Here is a 22,290-nt window from a genome sequence, read left to right as displayed (position 1 = left end):
GAAGTAGCTTCCTGTTGTTCTCTGTTGGATGACTTCTCTACATATTGATTGAAAGATAGTTTTATTTGGGAGAAATATTTTGGTTCTGAACTTGCATCTGAACTTGCAAAAGAATATTTAACAAAATTGAAAGAGTTTTAATAATGAGCTTTAAAAAAACTCATTTTAAAAATGAGTTTTAATAGTTTGTGGCTCATGAAGAGATCAATTTGTCCTTAAATGTAGTGGAGACAAAAGAAGATATACTCAATAGTGCATATCACAGTACTTTGAGTATCAAGTTGATAGAAACTTTCAGATTTACTGTGTTTCAGGAACTGTCAAGCAGCAAAAAATATGCAAAGAATTATGAGATAAAGTCATTTGGATGGCACATAGTCAAGAAATAAAGGTTGCATATCAGAAAATTAAAGCTACCACATTTATGGAAAACACTGTAAATGTCAAGAGAAAGTATATATTTCCAGAGCAGAAGACAGATCCTGTCAAATCATGTTGTGAGGGCAACTTATTTTTGTCGCATCTGGTGATTGATGCAGATTCTATTACTTTGTCTGAGGAATGTTGGTTCAGGAATGCACCATTACTGAATTGCTGCAATTCATTTGTTTGGACTTCAGCCTTCTCCTGATGTCATATTGGGAAAATACGACTTTATTTCTAGCTGATTATTAGTTTGAGCAAATCTATATTTATTTCTGTGACTCACAGTCTGCAAAATAGTCGTCTCTGAAAACAACCTTCATTCTGCATACAGTGATATTCATTGATTCATTTTTATTTATTTTTTATTACTCCAGAAACTGCCATTGAACTATGATTTACAGCTTTTATGCTTTTTATTATTATTATTATTATTATTTTATATATTAGTGCCAACTGCCCAGTTTATATTGAGTTTCTCACATCAAAGTTAAATAGAATCTTACAGGTGCGGTGTTATAATGGGGCCAACATGTTGGAGGGCACCCTATCAAATATATCTAAAGAGAAGATTAGGGTCTCCAATGGACAATCTTAGGAATTCCTTTGACACCAGACAATTTAACATATTTCTTATATCAGGCTTGATTATGCCTTAAACTGTGACCCAATGTAATTAGAAATTGAGGATCAATAGACTTGGTTCAATAAATGTTGGCTTTTTATCTTCTAAGCCACCTTTGGCAATGGTCTGTTTGGCAATGGAGTCCCAGTCCCATTCCTTCTGCTTCAAGGGAATTTATAGTCTTTGTAGTCCACAGGGGAAGCAGAAGCAAGAATATGCTTCTTTTGCAGTTAAAGTTTGGCAAATTCAGTTACTGTGCAATGTGCAAATAAGTATGAACAAAAGGACAAATTAAAGACTCTGTCAGTCAACACCTACAACTGAGGATGCACATCTTCTTTTTAGAAAGGGACACTGTCATACAGACTTGAAAAATAAATAAATTCAAATGCAGTTCTGGTTCTTTATGGGTCCATAAGCTCTTCCCAGACTTCAGTAAGGAAAATGTAGCACTAAGGAAATCTACATGGATTTACGTTAAGGAGAATTTAGTTCATATTTCCCTGTCATGGAAGCTTAAACATGGCAGGTGCAATAGAAAGCACAGCATAAAATTCTGGCAAATCTCATAATATTTTCTGGGTTGGTTTTAATAGATCATCAGCTTTAAAGTAATCATATTAGGTAAGAGTCTTGATTTATACTAAGAAAACCTTCTTTGTCTTTTGTGCTTACAATGGAAAACTTGAATATATCAACTGCAGAAGTAAATTAGTGAGTCCTAACCACATGGTTCAGTCTAAGAATACTTTTTATCTCTTGGCTCAATAAGGTTGAAAGGGGCATTCATATCTCAGTAGTGCCCAATGACAGCAACAGGAGGCAATGGGCCCACAGTAACGTATAAGAAATTCTGTTTAAACGTGAGAAAGACTTTGAGATTAAATGAACACTGAAACAGGTTCAGGTTACCCAGAGAGGTTATGGTGTCTCCATCCTTGGAGAGATTGGACTGAGGTATTAGACTGGACAGTTTCCATAGGCCCCAGCTATTCTGTGATTGCATGATTTGCACTTTTTCACTCAAACTCATATTTGTTTGTGTATCATGTGTACTCATGGTATTGAAGAGATGAGAGACTTTAGCAAAAATGAGCTATGGGTTCCTTCATGGCTGTTTAGATATACAAAAACCCAAGAATAAAGGAGGACAAGATACTACAAAATGATGCCAAACTTCCACTCTAGCATCATTTTCAGGTGTTATTCAAGGAAAGAGGAAGGAAGGCAAACATAAAGAGAAAGAACAAGTAAAAGAATCCAAAAAAATGCAGTATTGCTTTTCCTCAAAGAATAGAGGGATGTGAAGAAGAAGCTATCCCCTTCTCAACACATTAGCTACTGCTGTCAAATGCTGAACAACCCTGGTTAATTTGTGTTTAGCTAAATCTAGAGAAGGAAGCAAAGAAAGGCAAAATACAGAAAGCATGATGCTTATTTGCATTATGTTTCTCAGTTGACTCTTCAATTTCTTATCATGCAGCCATTAATTGCTCTTGGATTTGACCTTTAATGCAATTCTCTAGCATTAAACTGATCAGCATCTCTAGATTGACTCAGGAAGCTATGGGTACTTCAAGGCTGATTCAGTGCTCAAAGAGCCTTTTGAAGTGTTATCTTTAATCTCAAAATGACTTCAAATATGTTCAAGTAGTGCATTGCTTGGATAGTGAGGAATGAACCAGCAGATTTGTCCATGATTCTGACCTTTACTTTCTTCCTCCTGAAATAAAATAACAGAATAGGATAGCTGAAGGTTCACAGGCACAAAATAGACCATTTGGGATAAATTTGTGCCTGCTGTGTCTTTCTAATATAGTTAATCATTTCACTCTTACAGGAATTATATTATGATTACTAGTCAGGCAAGTTTACTGAAAATCTGAAGACCAGTACCTTACTGCTTACAACTCCCTGCCACTGAGACTGGGAATGTCTCAGTGCTCAATGGAGTGCCCACAGAGGGCTTACAGGGAATCATTATCTTAACTTCTTTCTGTGTAAGGGAGAACTGTGGGTGCTGCACTAGCAGTGAGAATATGACACAGTATCACTTTCAGATTGGTGCATCTGAAAATAGATCTTATTTGTCATCTTTTAATTATTTATTAATTGCAATGGGCAAGAAAGAATTATTGGGTAGTTAAAACTTTTTACTGTAAAGATATTTTACTGCCGCTTGACAAACATAGTTTCATTTTCCGCTCATTTAAATTCCTTTGTGACCTTGAATAAATTGGGATCTTCTTAGCACTTCATTTCTCTGTCTATAAAAATGGGATGGTAAAGCTTACCTTTTTCACAGGGATATTTTGAATTCATGTGGGTAACCTGATGAGTTTATCTGGTAGTGGTATAGAGCCACCTACAAAACATGACTGTGCAACCAGTTCAGTCAAGCAAGGCATATTGCTGCGTCAGGCTCAGTGCTGTATGATTTCTTCTTTTGACAGTATCACAGAAAGTATATATACGTCTTCATGCAAGCCAGCCTAATCCTGGCCATCACCAGTGGTTTAGGGTGGGACTGCAATGAAGGCACAGCAGAGAAAGTGCATGGAGAGTACATAACATCATGAATTGTTGCTCAGTTGATATCACACAGTTGGCTTTATATTAAATTCATGGTTCCAAAGAGGTTTATGAGCCTTTGTGCAACACTGAATGATAGCAAGCTACTGACTGAGCCCAAAGCAGCAATTTCTCTAGAAGCTGGAATAGTTCTCAGCACTGATACTGCTTGGGGCTACCATCTTCTCCAGTTCAGCAGATAGCTATTATTCCAAATAAAGAAGAGATAGCTGCATATTAAAGACTACAAGAAAGTAAGTAAGTAAGGACATGAAAATGGGAATATAGGTACAGAAAATAATTCAGACAGCCAGGCAGCAGGGGGAATTACACAATTAAAAAAAAAAAAAAAAAAAAAAAAAAGTAATCCTCTTTGTTTTGTTCTAGACATTTTGCTTTGCTTCTAGAAAAAAAAAAAAAAAAAAAAAGCAACAAATAAACAGAGATATGGGTAGAGAAAAAAGAAAAAAAAATAAAATAACCAAACTCAACCAACCAACCAAACCAAACCAAACAAAACAAAACGAAACAAAAACAAACAAACAAACAAAAAAGCAATTGAACAACAACAACAAAATTCATCCAGCTAGTCTTCTAGTCTCCATTGGATATGATGATCTTATGGGTCTTTTTAAATGATTATATGATTCCATGTAAATTTATACACATTTTAGTGATCAAAGTTAAAACTGTAAAAATATATATAGCAGTAAGAATTATATGCTGCCAAATATGGACATTTGTGCAGGTCTTCCAATGCAAGGGAACCCCCGTTATTCACCTTAAGATAAATTGTCTTCATTTTGCAAAGATATAAACATCGACACAAAGTAGAATGCAACTAAAAATCTAGTAAAAGTGCTTTGAGCAATGAGATTATTGTTCCATGTAAAGAAGGCAAAAAGGGCACTTCTGGCTCATACTTTGTTGACACTAGCCATGCAACTTTCCATTGCTTACTTTTCCAAAGGTTAATACAGTGTCCTGAAAAATGTTAAATAATTACAGTAAAGATTGCAAATGCTAATGTCTTCTGGCTCATTGACTCACAGACCAATAATATTCCTTTTTACTTTATGAATTCATCCTCCCTTTAAAGTATATATATCTTCTGGAATGATTAATTTGTAAATTCATAGACAGAATGGGGAGAACATTTTTCTATTCCTTACTGCATATTCAAAGCAGGTAAAATCATTCAATTTGCTGGCCATAAACATCATCTGTCATGTCAGTGTCTTGTATTCAGTGCTAGCACCTTAGGTTAGATGATATATTGCTATTGTCCTAACGGTTTTATTCTTGCAAGTGCTGAAGGAAGGATTGAGTTACCAGAGCACATGATCTTCTCTGTTAAATCATCAAAGAGTGGCTAATTGTGGCTGCAGCCCAGAAAGCCACCCGTACCCTGGGCTGCATCAACAGCAGCGTGGGCAGCAGGGCAAGGGAGGGGATTGTTCCCCTCTGCTCTGCTCTCATGAGACCCCAGCTGGAGTCTGTGTTCAGCTCTGGGGTCCCTAGCAAAGGAAGGACAGAGGCCTGTTAGAGCAAGTCCAGAGTATGGCCATGAGGATGATCAGAGGACTGGAGCACCTCTCTTTGAAAAGACAGGCTGAGGGAGTCGGAGTCTTTCAGCCTGGAGAAGAGAAGGCTCTGGGGAAACCTTATAGGCTCCTTTCAGTGCCTAAAGGGGTGTGCAGAAAAGCTGGGGAAGGACTCTTTGTCAGGGAGTGTAGGGAATAATAAGGGGGGATGGCTTCAAAATAAAAGAAGGGAGAGTTACATTAGATGTCAGGAGGATATTCTTCACTCAGAGGGTGGTGAGTCCCAGGCCCAGGCTGCCCAGAGGAGCTGTGGCTGCCCCATCCCTGGCAGTGCCCAAGGCTAGGCTGGATGGGACTGGGGGCAGCCTGGGCTGCTGGGAGGCATCCCATGGCAGGGCATTGGAACCAGGTGGTCTTTAAGATTCCTTCCAACCCAAACCATTCTGTGATTGTATGATTCTATGATTTTAAACTGAGTATTTAATGGGCCAGAAGATGTCAGGGATTCCATACAATTTAAGTTATATGTGATAACGTATTATACCAGGTTGTTGGGTTTTAGCATCTGTGGGAGGACATTTATGACCTTGGAGTTTCAGGAAAGCCAAGATGGACTGTCCCCACTGTGGGCAGATATAATGCATTCCCTAGCAGATTCAGGCAGGAACCATTGAGCTGCTTAGCACAAGCTCATATTATAAAGGTTTTATTCACAGCTATGAAAATAATACTTAGGTCTTACAAATCTCTTTTCATTGCTACATCTTAAATGGCATTATAGAGATGGCAAGCAGCGTTAACTCATTTTGCAAAAGTGGAGAGGAAGTTTAAATGATTTTTGTATTTTTTTATTTTTAAATAAAAACTTATGTTCTGGAACACAGCAGTTTTGAAGGAAAGGGGAATCATATAGCTTTTTCTTGGCTGTACATCTCCAGTGTGCAGAGAACCCTGAATACTTCAATACATACAGATGGCAACAAACTCCCTTTATAGCATCTGTGCAATGACTGCATCCTGTATACTGCTTAGAGATACTGTACAGAGCCACTGTGAGACAATGTAACAGCAGCAAGGATTGCTTTGCCAGAAAACAGTTTCAGGTCATCCTACCACTTTAGCCAACTTGCACTGCTGAAAACGTTTACTGAATTTATATTATATCACTGCAGTAAGCTGAGGATGACTTGTGAAACCAATAACCTTTGCTTCACTGACCAATAAGTAGAGGCAATGTTGCTTAACTATTCCTCTTGCATGCTAAAAACCAAACAATATCTTTCTTTGACAATATCCACTACTCTGTTTTGCCAGCCCCCAAAAGTTAGATCCCTTTTGCTTTTTTTATGATGTCCAGCAAAATGGAATCTGTGCCTACATATATACTACTGCCTTTTTCTTCATACATGTCAAATATTGAAAATTAGCAGTCTCAAATACTTTGATACAAGTTAGCAATATTTACTTTAGGTTGCTTTATTGATGGTGATTTAGGGGTGATTTTTTAGGTGTTTTTTAGGTGTTTTTTTTTTGTTGTTTTTTTTTCCCTTCAGGTAGTAGTGTTGTTCTATATGTTCTAGAACACCCAGAGGATCTATTTCTAAATATTCTAAGCAATTATATATAATTAGGTTTTCTTCTCTATTTTCATACCAAGTAAACACAAGAAAGGAGAGTGCTTAAGATGGAGGTGAGCATGCAGGTGGAAGCACACTGGAAAATGGTTATGAGATTGCATTAGGAGAAAGAAAGGTTTTGAGGAAAGGTAAAAAAAAAAATACCTTGGATAAAATCACAATTGGCAGACAAAGTGGAGGTGCTTAACAGCAAACAGTGTACAGAGGGAGCACAAGGAGGCTGGATATTAAGTTTATGGATACTGGATCGCAGACATGGATTTTCTCATGGGATTTACTGCTGCTTATGCCATGGTACAACAAGAAACTGCACTGTATTTGTCATTGAACAGAAAGTGTAAGGCGTTTCACTGCAGATACATCTTTTGTTTCCTGCCTGAAGAACATTATTTATAGCTTTTCTCATGAAATTTTATTGAAAGGTAAAGAAATAGTAAATAAATGATAGAAGTGATGAAGAATTATAAAGAAAGAAATCAGCTAAAGTCCAAATATTGTTTCTGAATTCAGGGCACACAATTAGAGTCTATGTTGTAGTCAAGGTGCTATTTATAGCTTGTACATTCAAAGTTTATACTAGAAATGAGTTTATAATGGAAAGTATGCTGGTTTATGAGTGTGCCAGTGTCATTTTTCCAACAAAATCTAATTTGAGACATTTAAACAGAGGTGTTTGCAATACAGGACTGGTGTTGAAGGTTTTTTTTCTTTTATTATAACCAATTTAAAATCCTTAATAAAATATGCGTGCCAGTCCTTTTATAGTAAAAATTAAGGGAATTTCTAAGCTCTTAAATAGCATCTGGCTTTACAGCCTTTGATATCCCAGTTGTGAAATAAAGGTCACCCACATACTCATGTAGTAACTGTAAGAAATGGTGCACAACCACAGCAGACTTGCAGTTCTTTTTCTGTAGTCCTTCCTGCAGCTGAAGTCTAAGCTATAAAGCCTGCTCTGCTGACTGTAGCATCGATGCATTGAGAGCTGCATTACAGCTGAAGAAGAGCTTAGGTGTTCCCTGGTAAAGCCTAGCTATAACTGAAGTCCCAAGCAGATGCTCAGCCAAAAAACGTTCTTTTTCTGTCCCCCAGCTCCTCACCCACACTCCTGGTGCTGGGAAAAACTTTTGTTTCTGCAGTTGCTTTCCCCTTCCCACAGAAGATAAAGTATCACATTTCTTAAATCGTTTTTCCCTGCAGCACAACTGAGACACTGTGACTCCTTGAGAGTAAAAATGCCTCTGGCATCTGCTGGCAGGAATTGTTCCATCCTGGCAGCATAGAGATCAGAGCTGAATGCCACGAGTTCATCTGTAAGTGCAAAGAAAATGGCCTTTGCTCTACGTTTATACAAAACAGACCCATCCCTACACCTCAAAAGGTATCCTGTAAATTTCAGATGAAAATAACAGTGTTCAAAGCAATCTATTAGTGCCATGTTACAGGTGCAAAATTTTTCTTCATTAAATGTAGGCTTTATATGTATGCTTTTATGTCTATGTCAGATTTAATTAGAGCAATGACCTGATTTCTTAGAAATAGATTTCTACTGTCTACAGCATTTCCAGTGAAGCTAGGTCATTAAAAAGCTCCTTTATTTTATTTATGCTTTTTCAGAAAAAAATCATTATGATACTCATGGAAGTATTTTTTCTTGGAGTATAGATTCCTCAAATTGACCAAAAAACAAGATGATTTTTTAAGATTATTATAATGTGTCAGCCAAACAAACCATACCTTTTTTTTTTTATTTTTAATTTGCTAATTTCAGTGAAATTTCTTTACTATTATTTGCTGTAATACTAGGTATTAGGTCCCCTAATATGATAAACTCTCCTCATCTTGGAATAACCTATTTTAGAAGCAAATTAACCATTATACAAGCATAAAGGGGGGCAGGGGTGGAAGTTGCATTTGGGACCTCTCAAGTCCATCTACTGAGTTTCTGATCCCAGTGAGCAGCAAATTAATAATAGTATGTGGCTAGTGCAACGTAACTGTAAGTATTTTTTTTTTTTCCAGAGTAAGCAAATGTGTTTTAATGCTTCAGGAGTAAAGGTGGGAGACAGAAATTATTTTTTCTCCTTGTCTTGCGTGGACATCTTTAGAGAGAGGATGACAGAACTCTTGCATGCTGGTTTATCTTATCAGCTTTTATTCATGCAGTCGTGTCAGACAACATATATCTTGTTCTCTCAAAGCAAATGCAATGGCCAGAGTTTGTGTCTGTGTACAAGTGTACGTACGATGGGGGACCTAGGATGGGATTCACCTTTTATACTGTTCTGGAAGGCAGAGCTCCAGCTCTCCTGCTCCCAACAGCAGCAGCCGGAGGTAGCTCCAATGGATGGAGATGGGGCAAGCTGCTGGGCTGGCTGAGGTGTGCAAACCATGGGCTATCTGCAAGGCTGCTGAGGGAAGAGGAGACCAGGCCTGCAGCTGCTCGTGTGCTGTGTACCACTGATGCAGTTGCACAAGTGAGAGAAACCTCTGCTCTCATCACAGAGTTTACTTTGCTCACCAAGCTGCCACCAGTTATGCTTTTTTTTTTTTTTTTTCCTGAGCATGCCTATGTTGGGACTGACCTGTCAGCACAGTTCTGCCTATCTATCTAAATCAACAAACCTTTTCTAGTGTAGATTAAATTTAATTAGGGATTAGCACAGCTCCCAGTCTCTTGTTTGGCAGCCCTCAGGCTGGGAGGTGGGGCTCTGCTAGGGTTAGTTTGTTTATAGAGGTCTTCACAGGGATAGGTTTGGGTGTTTGGGGCTTTTTTTACCCCCTGCTGCATGGCTCTTTAAAATCCTTCCCTAGCCAAACAGCCTCACGAATGGCGTTTATGCTGTCAGATTTGGCATTTGGATGTAAGTGAGTCTGTGCATTTGGCCTCTGAGAAGGAAGTGGAAGGGAGCTGACCCCACAAGGCTGCTGGTAAGTGAGAGACCCTGGAGCACTGTCCCATGCCCTGTGAGCTTGGCAGTTTTTGAAGCTTAGGAAGTTTGTACAAGTCACCGAGTTGAAAGCTGGATCAAGCAGCTGCCAGTATCTCAGTTAGGCCATTTCATAGTTTACTTATATTTCACAATATAAAAGCTGGTGCAGGCCTCACTTGGAGCACAGTGTGCAGCTGTGGGCTCCCAGCCTACAACGGGTGTTCAGGCCCCTGGAAGCACTCAGAGGAGGGCAGCAAGCCTGGCCCAAGGGCTGGATGGCCGTGCTGTGAGGAGAGGATGAGCACACTGGGGCTGCCCAGCCTGGAGAAGAGGAGGCCCAGAGGCGGCCTCGCTGCTCCCGGCAGCTCCCTGAGGAGGGAAGCGCAGAGGCAGGTGCCGGCCCCTGCTCCGTGGGAGCTGCTGGCAGGGCACACGGGAACGGCACAGAGCTGCACCCAGCTGGCATCGGGAAGCCTTTCTTCACCCTGAGGGTGGCCAGACACCGCAACAGGCTTCCTAGTGAGGTGCTGGGAGCCCTGAGCCTGTCCAAGAGGTGTTTGGACAGTGCCCTCAGTACCGTGCTTTGACTTCTGGTTAGCCTTGAAGTGGTCAGGCAGTTGGACTGGATGATCTCTGAAGGTCCCTTCCAACTGAACTACTCTACTCTACTCTACTCTACTCTACTCTACTCTACTCTACTCTACTCTACTCTACTCTACTCTACTCTCATTTAATGTCCCAGTTGAAAATCACAGTCCTAACTTGTGAAAGCAGTAGGGAAATCATAGACCTTGCTGACACTTGGCACAGGTCTCACCTGGCCTGATAAACGCTTCAGACAGATGATGTTACCTTGTGGTGTGCCAAAACCTTACAAGTATTCCATAGTACAGACTGGAGCATCAGAGAAGATACGAGCACTGACTTTCCAGGGCAGAGCTATGTAGGTCCTCCTGCTTCCTCTTCTTCCCTGTGGGGCAAGGAGGGTAAATTAAATAGCCCATCATTCCTTTTCCTCCTAGCAGCACTTAAGGGCAGGGGGTCTTCACTCAGACAACACTGCAGAGAAGCTCTTTTGGCTGGTAATGTGTGGTTTCCATTGCTCTTCAGTTCTTCACCCCAGGCTACCATTTCAGCACCTGCATCTGCAGTGAGTAGAGCTTACTGTGGAAATCTTCCTGTTGTCCTGGCAAGCAATCTTTCTCTGTATTCTCTGGGAAAGTTACCTGGTGTGAAAATAACAGTGGAGTAACTGAAAAACAAGAAGAGCATGAGGAGGGCTGTATTGCGTTGAGGCAAAAGTTAGCCTTGCCCAGTGTCCAGAATTCACCTGCAGCAATTGCTTAGGTAAATAATGTATATTAAAAAATATATATATATAATAATAATAATTAAAAAATGTAGGAATAATCTGGCTCACTGTTCCAACATCTTAAATTGCACATGTATGAGATCTCAGTAAGAGATCCCTATCTGTACCATACCACTGTTCCTGGGCTTCCCTCCATCCCTCATGGTGTGACAAACCCGCCTCTTAAGCTTGAAGGTGAGAATGTGGATTGGGTAACAGTGGCTGGAGGGCATTCAAAGCCCCTGTAAGTGCTATTTGAGAACTGGAAATTATGGCTGTGAAGTTGAAACAGCCTGCATAATCCTGAGGACATTAAAGCGCAAATGAAAGCCTTGCATTTGTTCTGGATGACTGTAGCAATGCTGATCCTTATAATTCACTTGGTTGAGTGGCATTTGCAAAATGCATGAGTCCTATCTGTTTGCCATTTATTTAAACTGGATATCCTATTTATGTATCTTTGAAACCTCATTCATTTTCAGCCTACTGGTATTGCAGGTATTCTTATTATTGACTAAGCAAGGGTATTGCTTTGTCTTGCATAATACAAATCAATACACTTGCTTTGTTAACTGAGTTTTCCTATTCAGAGATTGTCTAGAAAACCTGTAACTGGGTCTTTACTATTCTTCTCCTTTCCTGAAACCTACACAGGTTTAATTTACCTGAAGAACTGACCAAAAGCCAGCATATATTGCTGGCACAGAAAATGAATGTCAAAAGCATTCAATTAACAATGGCATTGATTTTTCAAGATCTCTTCTGTTATATGTTATACTCCAATGAATTAAAACATAGGAACACAGCCTTAGGCTTTTTTTTTTTTTTTTTTTTCCTCTCAATTTCTGTCTCTGTGAAAACTAAATTCAATTCTGTGCTGTCTGTAGTTTTCCACACATTCTTAGTATATTCTTTTATGGTTACTTTGTACTGGAGGCAGTAGGTATTTCCTGGATAGGTTCTTCAGTCACATCTTTCTGCATCTGAATATATCTGAAACTAAAATATGATGTACTTTTGTTCTTGTAATAGATATGCAAAACTGCATGCTCTGCAAGCTGTTTTGCTTACACAACTTAAGAGAGTTTTATTTACCAGGATATGTTCTGCATTGTGATTCCATCAAACAGTTGCAAATTATTCAGTTAATCTTAATGCTATATTTTACACTTTCTGAAATTTGCTTGAACCATTATACTAGCTCCTCATGAAAATGTTAAATGAGGATAGTTTGTTTTGAGGAGCTCCTCTTTGTTTGTTTGTTTTTTTGGTTGTTTATTTTTCCCGATTATGTCCTTGATTTACAAGTAGGTATTGAAGTTCTCTATTTTCTCAGCTTAATATCCTGTGTCATTTTACTGAGTGGTCCAGAGTGGAAATGGATCTGGCATTCTCCTTTATTTTTACATCGTTGTAGCTCTCAAAATCATCACAACTAAAATGCGTCGTGGGCAGGCTGCACTTCCCCCACCACCACACCTCTGGAACAGAACTGTCATCTTCGCGTTTTGCACATAATCATCACAGCAGACACAGCCAAGCCTTCCATGTGACCGAGCACTGCAAAAGTGCCAGCCACATCTGTCTCCATTTCCTCTGCAGATATTTAATGATCTGTGTCAGGGACAACAGCATCGGTATGTAAGGCACAGAGTCTACTTGGGAAATAACTGGAGCCAGATACCAAGCCTGGCCATTAAAAGTTGTTTGGGGAAATCTTTCATAAAAAGGACCAAGGGTGGGAAGGGTGCTTTGCTGCCAGTGCCAAGTATTACTGAGAGCGTGCTTGCAGTTGAATGTGGAATGATAGGAAGCCTTCCCTGAGTATATTGGATCATGTCTTTAATAGCAATAGAAGAGTTTGGACCTGCTATAAAAGGAAAGGAAAAAATTCTGCTTTAAGTAGGATTATTAACGTACTTCAATTGAGGCCTTTGACAAAAAACAGGACTACAAGAATGAAGGGAATGCCCTGTGCCATAACCCAGTCCTCTTCTGCCCAAGTTCCCCATCATCCCTGGCAGTTTTTCATAGAGCAAGCCAGTTCCACCTTTAAACTAACTGTGCTTCCTGCCTCCCTCCTAAAATATCTTTAGGAAGACTGTGACAGTTCTTTATAGTTTAAAATTATTTAATTTCCAGTCTAAACTTATTTATGGCCCTGCTTGTACTGTTCCTAAATTTTAGCTGAAATAATGTTCTTTTTCTTCTCTGGCATTTACCCTGTGATATATTTATAGACAGCAATTATATCTTTGCTCAGCTGTGTTTTGCCAGGCCAACAAAGACAAGCTCTTTTAGTCTCCTTTATAAGATTTTCCTTTCCTCCAATCACCCCAATAAACCCTTGTCTGCCTTTGTCCCATTTTTATTGACTACATCTTGATCACAGAGGGCTGGCAGTGTGGGCAGTGTGTCTGAAGGTGTTGTCAGTGCTTTGGAGCTGGAGAGGAGATTGTCAGGGCGATGGTGATGCAGAGCGCTCACTCCTGCCCTGTGGTGCTCTCTGGCCACGCCATTGCCAAAACTTTAAGTGTCGATCAAAACCCTCAGAGAGGCCAGCTGACATAGTGTCATCCACAAATTAAACTGGTGGGTATCCACTTGTTCTGCCAGTTCATTAATTAAAATACTCCATGTAAACAACTCCAGTCCTGAGATTGCTCTTTGAACTCATCAGGTGATGCTTTGCAGCAAAAATTCTTTTTTTTTTTCTTTTTAATTATTATTTTATTTTTAAAGTCCTTACCTTCTTAAACTAAACTCTTAATTCTATATCCTCAATATTGATTTCCCATGATGAGTCATAGCCAATGTTTTGATGTTTTCCTGGTACCCAGGTAGGGCAGGGATATCAAGTTCTCACACAGAAATAGCTTGATGTGATCTACCTGTGGCAGAGCTGTTCTCCATTGGCTTGCTCACCACAGAGAACTACCCCTGCTTCCCATATCTATTTCTTCAGGGATATCAGTTCACAATTTCAGTTTTCAATTATTATATTTTCCTCTTCACTCCAGCAATGTATTTATTTATTTATTTATTTATTTATTTATTTGGTATTGCTGTTAACTTAGTTTGAAGAGCAGAACTTCAATCACCATTTGCCAATATCAGCAGTTGGTAGATATACAGAGTATGGAGCTTTGAATATACACTAATTTCTGGCATCTTTCTCACATCTGACTGACAAAGGATATTTGTGAAAGTCTCTTTGCTCTAAAATAGAAAGGGATATTCTTTTTTTGATTCAAAATAAAGAGCAGCTTTTAAATCCTGCTATGAGCTTGTGGTGTTCCCAGTGCTGTAGGTTGTTTTGTAAGCCAAAACAAAACAAAAGTGTATGCATAATACCCGGGCAGCATTGTTGAGCAATAAGGTTTGCAAGTGTTGCCTTTATTTAGATACTGTCTTACAAACACCCACAATCTTAGAAATGTCCATTATTAGTTTGCAACAGAATGTAACTAATGAGAAGTTAACTAAATGTGTGACTCAGGCTTTACAGGTGTTTCTAAGGCTTAAGACATTGGGTTGTGAAGATGTCTAAGAAAAGTAGGGGGAAGCATGGTACAGGCAGACAATTGCATGTTCATATGTTTGTATACATGTGGAAAACTGCCACGTGGTGCTTATCATGTGTGTAGTGCCTATAATCAGCCATGAAGAAGTCTTCTTCTGTTCTGGGTGTGCCAATGCAGTGGGGTGTGAGCTCTCTCTAAAAGCTGATGTATTGTCTTCCACAACGCCCTCAGAGCAATGAAATACTGTCAGGCAGTGTCACAGAGGGGGCTCAGATAAAGGATAACTAACTCCCCCTGCCACCTCTGTGCCCCCCAGCACCTCCCAGGGGGGCCAGAGAGGGCAGAGCAGAACTCATGCCCCCAGAGTCTGAACTCATGCCCTAACCTCTAGACCTTCCTCCTCCGCAGAACAACTGATCTCAGTAGAAGGTATGTTTTGCCATTGATCGCTGATTAATTCAATTAAAAAATTGTTGAAAGAATTGTGCTTTTACAACTGATCCCCATATGGGTTTGATCTGGCTGCACCCACAGCTAAGACTTTGTGACAACATCCAAGGGAAACACATATGTATCCTTGCAGTAAGAAGCAGATGTTTGATGGAGACAGTGCTGTTGTAAAATTAAATTGTTTATCTTCTGAGAAGCAGTGATTTTGTGGTGACTTGCTCTACCAACATCTAACAACAATTTTAAAAAATGTGCTGGGCATTGTATCACTGTCACTATTTCCTTAGGAAACTGAGTGGCTTGTTAAAGTCATTCGCAATGACCTTGGGAATGTAGACAGAGTGGTTCTTGGGCCACAGGGAAGAGGGAGGACAGGACCAAGCCATCTTGGTTGGCTGGACAAAAGGTCTCATTTTATGCTTTGCACCAGGATCCGTGCCAAAAATGGTGCCCTGATGGTAATTCCTTACAGCAGGCTGGCACTGGTAATTAAGTCTGCAGTGCATCTGTTTTCTCACATAGCAGGCTCCTGCAAGGATGCAAAGGCACTGTTAATGTTTTTAATTTTCACTTTTATACTGCTGGGACAGTCAGCTTACCTGGGGAAAAAGAATGAGAACTTCATCAAATTAAACATGGGACCGTCAGAATAGAGATGTACCTCCCTCAGGTAAAACAGATGGGAACTCACTGACTTGTATGTATCTCAAGGTACTGTCATTGTGTGGACTATTTTCTGGCTTTACCGTTCCAATGATTTTCATTATATTTCCAAAGCAAAAAGTATAAGCCTAAATAGAGATGCTGAAAAAACTCTGTCAGAACTTCCCAAATTAAATGGCCTTTCACAAGTTATTCAGGCTACCAGGAAGTACACCTCTGACAAAAGAAACACCTTGAAGAAGAGGTGTAGGTAATAGGAAGATACCCATGGAAGCAGTGAGGGACTGATGAAAAGCTAGCTTTGTAAATATGACCAAGGGTCAAGAAAAGTAAGAGGGAGAGATCAAGTTCACTTACTGACCTTCAGCAACCTGCATGCTTGCTTAAGGCAGAAAGAGGCATTTTGACCAAACAAATGTCAGAATACAAGCACAATCTAGCTGGAGACCCAGCTGTTCAGCTGGATTGCATAAATTCTTTGAGAACCCCCGGTATGCGGAGACTGCAGTAGCAACTTTCTCTAAAGAAAGGGGCTGCAAACAAGTGAATCCACTTCACAAAGCAAAAAAGAGTCACCTTTCTGTGACATTGCACTATGTTATCAAAGAACATACGATCACCTTTAAGTAAAACCATCTAGATTCCTGAACTCAGGGCATTTTTATATACCCCATTGTAAAGAATAAGAAAGAAACCTACTCAAAGCAGTGAATAACCAGTATTCCATCAATGATGGACCTTCACTGCAGTATATTGGCCTTATCTGCGCTTGAATTAAACCTGGAGTAATGAATTTTCTAACTTCTAGTCACCACATGACCTTGGCTATACCCTGAAAAACGTCCAAAGTATTGTTACCATTGTTACCCTGTGTATCTGGAATATATTTCATTTCTAATACAAGGCAGACACTTCAAAGACTGCAAAGATATTTTCTTTCTCCTTGCAAGCAATTTATCAGCATTCTTCCCAGGGAATTAATAGACTCTAGGGGATTCCAGATGTCTTTGAATGGTCATGCTGCTTTTCCACTGAAGTGTTCTGCCTGTGGTTAGGTAACTACTATGACAACCTGTTATCCAGACATTGACCGTCTGGCACTTTAGATGGCCTCAAGACTTAGACAGTCTCACAAATTTCTAAATTGCCTTAACTAATGAAGTAGCATGGGAGGAGGTCATGGAAAGCTTGCTCTAAGTCATGATAATAGAGCGTATAAATGTTACCATTGTTATGCCGTTAATTTTGTTTCCTTTTGCCATGGCATCGGTGAAATTTCCTTTGTGTGAACAGTTTAACTTGGAGAGCAATCTGCTGAATATGTCTTGCCTTAGTTCCGTCAGCCTGGGGGACTTTTTGTCTGAGAAGAACCTTTCTTCTCAGTAATTTAAGTGAAAACTGCAATCTAGACAAAACTGTAAGGGCATATCAAGGCTAGAAGTGGACTTTAATTTGACTTTTCTAAGTGAGATCTTAGTCTGTAGCTGGGACTGAGTATTTTACCATTGCCTTTGGAGAACAAAAGTTCACTGAAGGAGACTGTGAGTACTTATAAAAGGCTAGGTGCCTTGCAAGAGAAAGGCTGATGTTGCTATTGCCTACTTCAGATGCCCACATGGCATCAGGAGATCTAAAAGAAGCATGCTGGAACTACCAAGGTGAGTCAGAAAGCTGGCACTGCGCAGTCACGGGGAGAACAGTACAGGCTTTCTAAAATCTTGTTTGCCATGCTGAGTGGAAAGCTGCCTAGATCTAGCCAGAAGAAATGCTAATCATGAGAGGCACTCTCAGCCCCCTCCTGTAAGGAGATGCTGAGACAGAGCTGCACTTTAGGCACCTCTGTCTCTGAGTCCCCCTAAAGTCCTGAGCACTGCATCCCAGACTGAATGAATTGTGCCTGTACCTTGCTTGCAAACCAGCCTCTTGTTAGGCCACTCAGCCAAAGAGGCCATGCAAGGCGTGCCCTCTGCTTCAGCTTGCAAGATTCAGGTCCACAATTCTCACTCTTCCAGAAGCTGTACTGCAGGTGGAAGAAATCGTTCAAAGACAGGAGTACACCAAAGGCATCCTAGGTCAACAAAATACAAGTCTGCCTTCCGCTGATGGCATTGGCTAGAAATGCACTAACTGTATTAGTTGTTAATTAACAATATTAGTTGTTTGGTCTCCTAAGTGAAATTTTACATACAGACAAAAATAATTCACAGCTGAATCACATTCTTATGGCTCGGCCCAGCTGCCTAAACCTAGGTGTCTACATGCGTGTAGAAGGTGTGAGCTTCGGCAGACTTTGGCCAGTCATTTGACACCAGAAGTCCATGTCTACTCAGCTAGACTGCAGTACTACTCTACTCCATCTTCCCAATTTTAGGAAAGGCTACTGAGGAGACTGTATGAGTACTGTCTAGGTTGATCTTCATCATGTTCTGTTATCTACCAGTGGTGTCTAAGAGTGAGAGATTTTTCTTATTTGTAGCTGACACCCTCTCCCTGAAAATACATATGCTTTATTTTACTAAGAAGTTCGTTTATAGTGCTGAGCACCAGTTCTCAGATGGAACAGATCTGCAAAGAGAGGGAGCCTGTAGTGGCTTATATCATGCAATAGGTTTGTGCACAGTTGTGAATAGTCCATTGATTTTGGGGTTATTTCAACATTAAACTATTTAAACTGCTTTTACTAATTCTGTTACCCATTTTAGATACCCTTGAATGCTGCTGGTTTTCATTGTATAAAATACTAAGAAATCCACAGAAAGACAGAGCCCTTAATGAAGAAGGCCGCTGTGTCTGTCCTAGGAGTTAGCTGTTTTTGCTGTCCTTGTACACTGGTAACTCATTTCCTTCTTCGGCAAGGTATCTCATGTCATCTGCCTCTCTTCCTAAACCTTCTTTGCACCGTAGAGCTATGCACTTGAGTAGATGGCATTGTATCTTGCTGCAGTACCCTACTCTGTGGTTCTTGGGGTTCTTGTGGTCTAGGTAGCAGTAAGGCAGTTGCAGTCCTGCATGATCCAAAGCAGCATTTTGTGGCATTTCCCCAAAAGCAGCCCGTTCTTTGCACGAGTTAAGTCAAATCTTACTCAAGCACTCATCTTACCAGAGTGACCATGTCTGCAGCTGAATCAGAGGAGGTGATGGTCATATTGCCATATGCTCTTAAGCCATTGTGAATTCAGTTTTCCACAGGTCTTTCCTCTCAGGGGCACAAGCACTTGATATAGGATGTCATCACATCTTAATAAAAGATAAAAGTTAACTCCTGTAATCAGAGGTATTCCCATGGCCTTTAACTACTGTCAGGGAGAGCATAATGAGCAATGTAGACCTTTGGCCAAACATTGTGGATGCTCTCATGTTCTGCAGCTAAAAAGTAGTTGTAGTAGTAAATAGGAAATATGTTTTTGTATTAAAAACAGGGATTGATGTGTGCCTTTATTTGCATTTTTTACTCTTCCGTTCTTCGTTGAAATGCCTCTTACTTACACAGTCTTATTACTTGAAGGCATTCTGCTGATTTTCAGCATATTACATTAAAATGCAAACATTGGTGCTTTATCACCTTTTAGATTTGCCTGTGGTAGATGAATTATGGTTCTGTAAGCATAACAAAATGATGGTTAGTACGAGAGTTTCAAATTTTATCTAAGAATGGACAGGTTTAGAGAAATTAGAAGCTGAATGCACAGCCATCTTGACCACTGCCCTAAGCCTTATGCTCCCCCCTTATAAACTGCTATTCAGCCTCCTTCTGCCCCTGTCTAGGGAGACAGCAGATTGATGCAGAAAGATGTAGCAATTGAAACCAGCACAGATTTCTTGAATATGACTAGTCATTACCACTTTTTACTGAAAACTCACTGTCTTCCAGCCAAGACTTTATTAATTTTAATGTGAAAACATCCACACCTATCATTTTTCACCTGAGGTCTTCAAGGCTGTTGCAGAAAAGGAGCCTGATTGCTGTTACTTTGGCTAGAGCTGAGGATGTAAGTTTCTTTGGCTAATTGCTTTTTGGATAACCTACAAAACACTAGGGCTTAGGTTCCTGGCCTGGTGAAGCCACTTTGCCTTGCCTTGGCCATGTACCACGTCTCCCATGGTGGGGAGTGCCAGGAGGAATGTGGGACGAGCTCGGGGTGTTCCTGACTGGAAACACCATAGGTGGCAGTGAATGGGCTGCTCGCCTTTAGCAGAGGCTGGAACAGACGGGATGCTTCTGCCCAGTTAAAAGTTTGCTCTGCATTGATTGACCTCAAGTATAAAGCGTTCAGTGATTTTGGGAAATATGCGACAGGTAAATTTTACAAAAGGTGGGCCAAGCATTTGCTCCCCTGTTAGGTAGTCTTGGAGTTCTTGCTGGTTTTGTGCAGTCTGAGGCAATTCAGAGAGAGGTGCACCTGAGCAGCACAGGTGAGCTTGACCAGAGTGAAAGGAAGCACAGACACACGCACACACAATAACTGCATGTGCCTGCCCCTCCACCTCCCATGAACACATCAGGCTGCCCTTTCTGTCCTTGGCTATTACGGAAAACCTGAAGCCCAGACACTGTAAACTTCATCTATTCACAAAGCTAAGGTACCACCATTTGGAGTATTTCACCCCAAATCCATGTCTATCTGTACCCCAGAGGTTGATTTTGGCCTCTGACCAATGAAATTGTTCAGCCGCATCCACAGAGCTGAGGAAAGAGCAGGTACACAGAGTCCAGCATTTACGTGTCTCTCATCCTCCTTCTGTGATGCTGTCACGGAAAGTTTTGAGCACAGGGTAATATTTGTCTCTATTTGAAGGGAACAGAAATATCTCAAAAAGCTGTATCTGGCACCTTCAGTGCAACAGACTGACCCCGAACAAAGCTGTTCTGCAGGTCAGCATCTCAGGGAAACTCCTGCTAGGCAGAGGGCTTTTCCCCATCGCATTAAAGTGACCTTGACAAAGGAAGGGTCCATGTGTGGAGTTCTCCGTTTGTGTAGCCAGGAGGTGTGTCTTTATTCCACGGTGGAGCCCTAGTCCCTGTGCGTGCATAGTTTAGGAGAAATGGGGATGCTGCCCCCCAAAATAGGGTTGTACTACCAGTACCCTGGTTATTTGGCTGTTCTGTTTCACTGGTGCCATGGAAAAGAGCAAGTTTGTGATGACAGAGGCAAACCTTTAATGAGATGGTAAGGTGCTCCCCAAGCAGGTCTGCAGAGCCCCTGCAGGGTCCAGGAGCTTTTGCATCCAGCGTAGGCTCCAGGCTGCAGATTGGGATGGGAACACCCCCACAGACTCTGCGTGGGCTCTCCAAAATCAAAGCTCCTTTGTTACCCAGACTATTTCCAAATCAACAGAACTCTCACCAACCAATGAAACAGAATCGTCAGTTGTTAGTCAACAGCCAAAAATAAGTGAATAAAAATGCTTCAGACCTGCAGCATTTCCACCTTTTAGAGCAAATGTGCCTGGTGTGGGGTGTGTGAGAAAAAGAGCAGCGTGGTTTTGCTTCATGCCGGTGACCCCCCCAGTCAGCACAGGCTCGGGCTGGTGTGCTGCAGGGGGAGCCACATCTGCCCTTGCTCTCCCGAATGGAGGTCATCGGGCTGCCAGGCTTTCCAGGAAAGAGGGAGTGGCTGGGGAGCCCGGAGTTTCTGAGCTGGACCACCTGGAAAGCAGCATGCAGCAGTCACTTGTCCTACCTCTAGGCACTCCACTTAAGGGATGCTGAACGGGCACTGAGCTCCCACCCAAACTCGCTTGAAGAAATGGAAGGGCAGGCAAGTAACATGCATGTGCTGTTTGAATAAAAGGCAATAGCATTTCTGCATTTCGGATGGTAGCAGAGGCTGTCCAGGTTCCAGTATTTGGATCTAGATTTGAAGCTTGTAAGGTGCTGGCATATGCTTAAAGGCTGGGGCTGCTTGGCAAGCTCAGACTCAGCCCCCAGCTCTGACTGAGAGTACCCTGCAACTCTGATGTGCTTCTAGCTCCGAGAGAGGCACAGCAAAAAAGATTACACTTCTCTGCATTAGAGAGAAAGCATATTAATAATGCTGTCCCTACTTCAAGACTGGGGAAAAAAATACTAGTCTCTTGAAAGGCAAAGTTGGGAAATAACTATCTCTTATTTCAAGAAATAAGGGTCATTAAAATTACAGCTATAAAACACACATCAGTCTAAACCCTCCATATAAAACTTCTTGTCTTTTATGCCTCCTTTTCTATTTCAGGTCTTCATTTGCCTAATTACTACTCAGAGGCTGGCAGAGATTTTCCCTGCAGCTCTCAGCTCTGCTGACTGCAGAGACCCTACCTGGCACACTAAGTTAGTGCGTCAGCATTCTAGGTAGAAATGAATGAAAAATCAATCAGGGCAGCTGCAGTGGTAGCATATACAACTCTAACCTACTTTGTGCGTGGTTTCGAACATTTCATTGTGTATTTAGGCATCTTTTAAAATGGTAAGAGAGTATGAAATAAAATAGAACTTTCTATCAGCCTCAGAAATGTTTTGTCATCTTTCTTGCTTAGCTTAAGCAAACTTATCACCCTGACTGCTATGTTGATTTGCAGTCTTGTCTGAAATG

Source organism: Netta rufina (assembly GCF_964035555.1).
Source record: "Netta rufina genome assembly, chromosome: Z".
NCBI classification, from domain to species: Eukaryota; Metazoa; Chordata; class Aves; order Anseriformes; family Anatidae; genus Netta; species Netta rufina.
This window is presented reverse-complemented; position numbering follows the sequence as displayed.